This window comes from Jaculus jaculus, chromosome 4, assembly GCF_020740685.1.
Source record: "Jaculus jaculus isolate mJacJac1 chromosome 4, mJacJac1.mat.Y.cur, whole genome shotgun sequence".
In the NCBI taxonomy this organism is placed as follows: domain Eukaryota; kingdom Metazoa; phylum Chordata; class Mammalia; order Rodentia; family Dipodidae; genus Jaculus; species Jaculus jaculus.
This window is the reverse complement of record NC_059105.1, coordinates 32,430,988-32,440,315: the sequence shown is the minus strand read 5'-3', so window position 1 is coordinate 32,440,315 and position 9,328 is coordinate 32,430,988.

Genomic DNA, 9,328 nt, shown 5'->3' with positions numbered 1-9,328 from the left:
CCGGTGTGGGCAGCCATGGGAGGGGAGGGAAGGCCTGTTCCAGAAACAAGGCTGATGAATGGTTTTCATCAGAGCAAATCCAGTCAACATCAAGATCCCATTTTAGGAACACAAGTGCTAAGAAAAACTCGACTCACTAGCTCAAGAGTTATTCTTTGTTTCTTTTTTTTTTTTTTTCAGTTTTGTAAATTTATTTTATTTGTGTATGTGTGAGAGGGAGAGAGAAAGGTAGAGAGAGAAAGAGAGACAATGAGTGAGTCAGGACCTTCAGCCATTGCAAATGAATTTGTGTATCTGGCTCGAGCCCTGGGGAAATGAACCTGAATCTGTGGCTTTGAAGGCAAGCACCTCATCAGCTAAGCCATTTCTCCAGCACCCAAGTGTTATTTTATTTATTTATTTATTTATTTATTTATTTATTTATTTATTTATTTATTTATTTATATTTTTTGGTTTTTCGAGGTAGGGTCTTACTCTAGCCCAGGCTGACCTGGAATTCACTATGGAGTCTCAGGGTGGAGTCGAACTCACAGCAATCCTCCTACCTCTGCCTCCCGAGTGCTGGGATTAAAGGCGTGTGCCACCACGACCAGCCTCAAGTGTTATTTTGTTGTTGTTGTTTATTTTTATTTATTTATTTAAGAGCAACAGAGAGAGAGAAAGAGAATGGGCACACCAGGGCTTCCAGCCACTGCAAGCGAACTTGACGCGTGCGCCCCCTTTGTGCATCTGGCTAACGTGGGACCTGGGGAACCAAGCCTCCAACCAGGGTCCTTAGGCTTCACAGGCAAGCGCTTAACAGCTAAGCCATCTCTCCAGCCCCAAGTGTTATTTTTTTTTTAATTTATTTATTTGAGAGCGACAGACACAGAGAGAAAGACAGAGGAAGAGAGAGAATGGGCGTGCCAGGGCTTCCAGCCTCTGCAAACGAACTCCAGACGCGTGCGCCCCCTTGTGCATCTGGCTAACGTGGGACCTGGGGAACCGAGCCTCGAACCGGGGTCCTTAGGCTTCACAGGCAAGCGCTTAACCGCTAAGCCATCTCTCCAGCCCCCAAGTGTTATTTTTGATGCATCTCTAAATCTGAAAGTATTTGAAGTTCAAAACCAAATATGCTGAGTAGACTGGGGCCTGTGAGGCCCGCATCACTTGAAACCATACTAGCAGGGCCTACACTGTTCAGCTGCTGTTGTTAATTCGAAATCTTTTACAGAAAAATCCAATTTTGGTTTCTCGGGGAAAAAAAAAAAAAAATTAAGGAATTTTGACAGAGCTAAGCTGATTTTCCCAGTGAAGCTGAGGAGTGGTGGCGCCTGAGGTGGGCGTGCCTTCCCTGGCTTGCCACAGCCCCCCCCCCCACGCCCTCACACCCCATTCACCTCATTCATTTGGTCAGTGGTCTGTGCCCCATAGGCCGGTAAGCTGAATCCCCTTTCGCTCTACCTCTAAGAATTACAGCACGCAGATTTCGTCCGGGCAGCTCCAGGCCTCAGCGAATGTAAGGCACTTGGGGGAGGGCGGTGCCCACCAGCACGCATTCGATTTACCCCCTTCATGGCCTTATTCCTTCCCCTCCTCAATGCAACTTGCCGTAGAGCTTTAGGCCTTGTAAATCACAAACTAAGATTTTTAAGGCTGGAGAGATGGCTCAGAGGTTAAAGGCACTTGCTTGCAAAGCCTGTTGACCTGGGTTTGATTCCCCAGTACCCACATAAGGCAAAGTTTGCTGGCAGTGGCAAGAGGCGCTGGCATACCCACTTCTCCTCTTTGTCTCACGGTCTGTGTATATATCTCTGTTTCTGTGCTTGCAAATAAAAAAAATTAAATCTTTATTTAAAAATAAGATTTGGCAGAGCTGTTATATGCGTAGTGCCACGGAATGATCACATGATCTTCAAGTTGCATGGCTTGGTGGGGTAAGAAAAATGTTCATGATATGCTAGTGTTTGGAATAGAGAAAACCAAATGTGTATGTATATGTGTGTGTACCTATGCTCACACATATGTCTATAACACGTCCACTTGCACATGCCTGGAATGTCTCTGGTAACTTACACAGCAACCTGGGAGCCTTGGCTGGGTATGGAAGAGGGAAGGGGTTGGCTTTTCACTGTATGCCTTTTGTACTCCCGAATTTTGTACCATGCACATGTATTATCTACTCAAAAATAGTTTTGAAATTAAAAAAAAAAGGGCAAAAAAAAAAATAAAAATAAAAATAAGATTTGGGGCTGGTGAAATGGCTTAGCGGTTAAGGTATTTGCCTGCGAAGCCTAAGGACCCCGTTTCAATTCCCCAGGACCCACGAAAGCCAGATGCACAAGGGGGCGCATGCGCCTGGAGTTCGTTTGCAGTGGCTAAAGGCCCGGGAACACCCATTCTCTCTTTCTCTGTATTTGCCTGTCTCTCTCTCTCTCTCTCAAATAAATGAATAAACAAAATATTTTTTAAAAATAAGATTTTTATATAAATTTACATTTGAAATAACTAAAACAAACAGAAAAGCCAAAGTCTTATTAAAACCTTTCTTTGATAAAATGCCCTGTTAAGTAAGCCACAGAAGCGTCTGCCTCCTGCAGGAAGTACTTGTTCTTCCTGTCTCACTGGAATTCTGAAATGAAGCTAGCAGTCACCTCTGCCAGTCCCCAGGCCCCCAGTCCCCAGAGGAAATGGATCCTGTAAGGACCAAGACAGCATCACCTTGAGGCAGCTTTGAATATAGAGTGGGATTACAGCATTAAGCTAAATGGGCTTGATTTTTGTTTTTAAGCCACTATATAGCTAGATGTGGTGGCACAGACCTATAAACCCAGCATCCAAGAGGGTGAGGCAGGAGGATGGTGAACTCAAGGCCAGCATGAGCTACATAAAATTCGTAAAAATTCACTGTAATTTGAGCGAATGTGCAGAAAATAAACATCAAAGTGTTGATGGTAGTTATATAGTTATACCCAGGTAGTGGGATTCAAGATGATTTATCCTTTGATTTGTACCTTTTTTAATAAAAAGGTTATACTCTTATATCCCCTCTCACACACCCCCACTCCATTAAGGACCTTTCTCAGTGGAGTTATTGGTATTCACTGTAGGGTCATGAAGCCCTCAGTCAGTCTCTGTGGGGTGGTGGGAACCATACCTCAGGATCTTCCTACCCGCCCCATGGCTCTAGCGATCTTCCTGCCCCTTATTCTGCCATGCGTAAGCCTTGGTGGGCATGTTAGAAGTCTTGATTTAGTGTTGAGCTCTCCATAGCCTCTGGATTTCTGCTTTGATGAGTTTTGAGTGGCCACAATCTTTGTTGCCATCTCCCTGGAGCTGGCTGTCAGACTAGCAGTGAGAGCAGTACTTAGGTTAAAGTTGGCATTTCTTCTGCAAAGCCTCCTGGGCCCCAGCAGGTGTGGTAGAGGTGACTCGTCTCATGGTAGGCTGTCATCATCTTTTCTTATTGTATTGATGGATCTTGACTCTCCTTGGTATTCTTTGCCATCTGTTAAAAAAAAAAAAAAAAACCAGCAGATTCTTTAATTAAGAATGAAAACACCTTGGATTAAAGGGGATAAGCACTTATTTGAGAGACGTTTTGATGCATATGCACACTCTTCTTTGCTAAAGAGCAGTGGGAGCTTCTCTCTGGAGTAGGTGGGTTTCCTACCCATAGGATTCTGACATGGTTCCCAGTACCAAGTATAAGTTCTCTTCCATTGAGAGGGCCTCATAGCCAATCCAAGAACAGTGGGTTACCAGCATAGGCTGTGTGCCACTACTGCCCAGGTGTGCACTTCCTGCCCAGCTGGTAGCTTGCAGGATCTGCTTGTTCTTGCTGTTGGCAACTATTACCCCCCAGCAGTTCCCATAGCACTTTCCAGCACTATGAAGGTTACCCAGAAGGTGACCTGTACATTTTTGTTCTACTTCTTTTTTTCCTTTTTTCAATGTAGGGTCTCACTCTAGTCCAGGCTGACCTGGAATTCACTCTGTAGTCTTAGGGCGGCCTCGAAACCTCAGCAATCCTCCTACCTCTGGCTCCTGAGTGCTGGAATTAAAGGTGTGTACGCCACCAGGCCTGGCTTTGTTCTACTTTTTATAGTGGATATGTATTTGCTGTGCAATAAAAAGTATAACATAATGGCCGGGCGTGGTGGTGCACACCTTTAATCCCAGCACTCAGGAGCCAGAGGTAGGAGGATCGCCATGAGTTTGAGGCCACCCTGAGACTACAGAGTGAATTCCAGGTCAGCCTTGGCTAGAGTGAGAGCCTACTTCAAAACAAAACAAGACAAAAGTATAACATAATAATTTTGAAAAAGACAGATAGAGAGAAAGGAAATAAAAGTCTTTACATTTCTGAAGCCGGGCGTGGTGGCGCACGCCTTTAATCCCAGCACTAGGGAGGCAGAGGTAGGAGGATCACCTTGAGTTCGAGGCCACCCTGAGACTACATAGTGAGATAGAGTGAAACCCTACCTCAAAAAAACAAAAATAAAAATAAAAATAAGTCTTTACATTTTTTCACTTTAATAGATGAATCAATGATTGCTACTATAGCCATTTCTGAATTTCAGGGGGTTCTATTTTGGTTTGGTTAGGGTTTTTTTTTTAATTTAATTTAATTTTTGCTTATTTCATTTTTCAAGGTAGGGTCTCCTTCTAGCCCAAGGTGACCTGGAATTCACGATACAGTCTCAGGCTGCCCTCAAACTCACAGTGATCCTCCCAGCCCAACCTCCCAGATTAAAAGCATGTGCCACCACGGCTGGATGACTGTCTGTTTTTGTATTTGCACTGTGTTGTGTGGAGTCCAGGACATGCTACCTAGGGTACTGTAAGATGAAAGCATTTGAGAAGATGGCCAAAGTGGGAAGCCCATTCTCATTTTCCCCCAAACTTTCTCCTCAGAAGCAAGTCCCAAGACCTAGAAGGGGTTTTCTGGTAGCTCCTGCAGCCTATCAGATCACACGAACCTCTTGTGAGAGGCACCCTCCCTGTGCCTGGAAAACAGGAGCATCGCATCTCTAAAGATGCAGGACGGCACAGAGGAATCTGAACAAACAAGATGTGCACGACCTCCCCGCTTTCTTTTCTTTCCATGGTTTGTTGGGTCCTTGTTATTTGTTATTGTTTTGTTGGTGATGGTGGTGGTGGACTTGCGTTCAGGGCTGAGGCACGAACTTGCACATGCTGGGCAAATTATCAACCACTGAGCTACATCCCAATGTTGTTTTTTTTTTTTTCCTTTGGTCTTTTTTCCTTTCTTTTTATTTTCTGATGTTATTGTTATTTGCAAGGTCTCACTGCATTTCTGAGGCTAGCCAGGAACTCACTGCTCACTATGTAGCTCAGGTTGGCCTCAAACTCGCTTTCATCCCCCTGCCTCAACCTCCAGAGTGCTGGGACACAGGCATGTGCCGCTGAGAGGGATTAGGAGAAAGGCAGACTTTTCCTGACAGGTAGCTAACTGAGGCCTGGCCCGCAGACACATAGAAGCCATCACAGCTGTCCTGGCAAGACAGGAACTTCAGTTTGACACAATCTCACCCAGGATGGCTAAAAACAACAATGTCCCAACCCTTCCTCAGCAACAGTGACAGCCTCCTGTTTCTTCACATGGTTGGGGCCCCCTCCTGAGTCACTGTTCCTCTTGGGCCCACCAACCAATCATGACTCTCCCTATACACCATCTGAGCCTGATGATGAGGCTTATTTTTAATTAAATGTCAGGCTGCTATAAGTGGGACTGAGACATGTGTGTGTCTAAGCCCCTTCCAGAGGGACTTCTTGCCTTCATCCCTGCTTCTCTGGCTCTGCCCTTTCTCTCTTCTTCCTTCCCCAAGAAGCATGTGAGAGAGATTATAACCTGGCTGGAAAGGAGGGAACTTCTTTTATGTATTTATTTATTTACTTATTTATTTTGGTTTTTCAAGGTAGGGTCTCACTCTAGCTCAGGCTGACCTGGAATTCACTGTGTAGTCTCAGGGTGGCCTTGAACTCACAGTGATCCTCCTACCTCTGCCTCTCGAGTGCTGGGATTAAAGCCATGTGCCACCACACCCAGCTGTATTTATTTTTCTGTATGTGTGAAAGAGGGTAAGAGAGGGCTGGAGAGATGGCTTAGCGGTTAAGTGCTTGTCTGTGAAGCCTAAGGACCCCAGTTCAAGGCTTGATTCCCCAGGACCCACGTTAGCCAGATGCACAAGGGGGCGCACGCGTCTGGAGTTCGTTTGCAGTGGCTGGAAGCTCTGGTGCTCTCCTCTCTCTCTCTCTCTCCCGCTCTCTCTCTGTCAGTCTCAAATAAATAAATAAAAATAAACAAAAAAAATATTTCAAATTAAAAAAAGAGGGTGAGAGAGAGAGAACTGGCATGCCAGGGCCTCAGCCATCAAACTGAACTCCATCCAGACATGGTGGCGCATGTCTTTAATCCCAGCACTGGGAAGGCAGAGGTAAGAGGATTGCTGTGAGTTTGAGGCTACCCTGAGACTAAGGAGTGAATTCCAGGTCAGCCTGGGCTACAGTGAAACCCTACCTCGAAAAAAAAAAAAATTGAACTACAGACACATGTGTGCCCCTTGTGCATATGTGTGAACATGACCATGCACATTTGTGTCACTGTGCATCTGATTACAAGGTACCTGATGGGAAGAACATGAGTCATTAATCTACACAGGCAAGTGCCTTAACTGTTTAGCCATCTCTCCAGCCCAGGAACTTCTTTTGACTAGGGAACTTTTCTGTTTTATTTTCCCTTGTATCTTATCTCTCCTAAAATTCTTTGATAACTTGGGCAAGGATTTGAACTTGGGGTTCATGGATCTAGGAGTCCTGCATCTTGACAGAGATCTCATCCCTCCCTAGACCCTAATCCTTCACCAACACCACTATGCCAGGCCTGCTGGATTGTGTGTGTGTGTGTGTGTGTGTGTGTGTGTGTGTGTGTGTGTGTGTGTGTGTTGCTGCAGATTGAATCCAGGGCCTCATACATGAGAGGCAAGTACTCTACTAACTGAACTATATCCCAGGCCTATTCTGTTCTTTTTTGTTGTTTTTAAAAAATATTTTACAAAAAAATAATTCTACATAAAAATCTAATTTGTGCTTTCTTGGTAAAAAGAGAAGTTGGCAGGCTGATTAATCAAGCTTCTCTAGAGGGACAGAACTGATAGAATGAATACATATTATAAAAAGAATTTATTAGGTTGGCTTACACAACTCAGGTGGAGCCGTCCCACAATGGCTGTCTGCCCAGGAGAGTGTCTCTGAACCAGCAGCTGCTCAGTCCCCAAGGCCGATGCCTCACTGGTCCCAGTCTGGTGCTGAAGACCTGGAGGATCCCTGGAGAGCTGCTAGTCTTCAGCTCATGTCTGAAGGCTGAAGAGGCGGGGTTACAGTGTCCACACAGAGTGGCGGCAGCAGGGTAGATGCATGCATCCACAAGGAGCAAGGGCAGCCAGCTCAAAAGCATTGCTTTTTCCTGGAACCTCTTTATGTGGGGACAGCCCCCCAGGAGGGCTCCCCATTGGGTGAGGTCTCCCTCCCTCAGTTAATCCTTCTGGGAAACCTTCTCACAGACCTACCCAAGAGCCATTTCTCACTTCATTCTTGATCTGATCAAGTGGAAATAGCTCTCACAGTAGAACTGGGCTAATTGTGTCACTGGAGCTGAGGAGTGGCAGCCCTGAGCTGCTCCTGGCGGTTTGCCACAATCCCCACCACAGCCTAATACACCCTGCTCACGTCCAGTAGATCATACCTATCAGACTGCTCTGGCACTCTTCCACCTTCCTCAAACCTAGATTCAAAAAGATTCAGTTCTGGACTGGGAAGATGGCCCCGTGGTCAAGGCACTTACCTGCAAAGCCTACTGACCCAAGTTCAATTCCACAGGACCCATGTAAAGCCAGATGCAAAACATGGCACGTGAGTCTGGAGCTCATTTGCAGTAGCTGGAGGCCCTGGCATGTCAATTCTCTCTGCCTCTCTTCTCTCTCTCTACAAATATATATATAAATTTTGTTTTTCATGGTAGGGTCTCGCTCTAGCTCAGGCTAACCTGAAATTCACTATGGAGTCTCAGGGTGGCCTCAAACTCACAGCAATCCTCCTACCTCTGCCTCCTGAGTGTTAGGATTAAAGGTGTGCACCACCACGCCCAGCAAAAATAAATATATATTTTTTAAAAATTCAGTTCTTCTTCAGGGTCTTAATTTCCTTACAAAAGCACGTATGCCACATGGAACTTATATTAAATAAATTTGTATGCTTTGCTCTTCTTAATCTGTCTTTTATTTTAGCTATGAATTTAAGTAAAATACGGAAAGATGTGTTCTTCCTCTACAGTTTGAAAAATAAAATTCCAAACTGTCCACGAACTATGAAAGTCCAGGAAAGGGCTAGAGGGCAGGCTTAGCAGTTAAGATTCTTGCCTGTGAAGACTAAGGACCCAGGTTCAATTCCCCAGAACCCATGTAAGCCAGATGCACATGGTGGCACATGTGTCTGAAGTTATTTGAAATGACTAGCGGCCCCGGCGTGCCCATTCTCCCTCCCTCCCTCCCTCCTTCCCTCTCTCTCTCTCTCCCTTTCTCTCTCTCATAAATAAACAAATAAATTTTTTTAAAAAAATTTTAAGTCCAGGAGAAAGCATCAGGGACTGGGTCACAGTGAAGTCTGACCAGCTGTTCTGCTCCTTCCTTCCAGTGTACGTCTGGTCAGAATCACTTAGGCAGACTGACCCAAGCTCAGTATACACTATGTGTGTATGTGTGTGAGAGAGAGAGAGAACAAGAGTGCAATGTGGGGTTTCTCATTCCTAACAAGATCTGGTCATTCTTTTCTCTGTAGAAAAGCTGTCACCATATTCCTGAACTAAAGATTGCCATGATTCAATGTTTCACAGCTGAGGACTGTCTTTCCCCCTGGGACACTGGACCATCTCTGGGCACACTTTTTTTCATACTGTAGAAAAAATATTGCTAGCCTTTCATGGATAGGGCCACTAAACATCTGATAATAAAGAGGTTGCTTCCTTGCCATCGGAGAGCCAGTAATACTGGGTTAAGTATGACTAAAAGGGAAGAGTGCATCTACACAGATAAACGTCTACGTGCTACCCCTCGGGAGGAGGACTTAACAGGTTTAAACTATGGTAATTTGGTGTTCTGCAAAACTTTTACAAGTCCTTGTCATAATTACAATTATTGACTGTCAAATGAAATCATTTCTCCTTAAAATCCCATATATATTCGTCTCTGAGCTAAATGCTTTGCACAGAAGTAAAATAAAGCCACATCTGCAACATTAGACACGCTGACAAGACATCAGTCTAGAAATT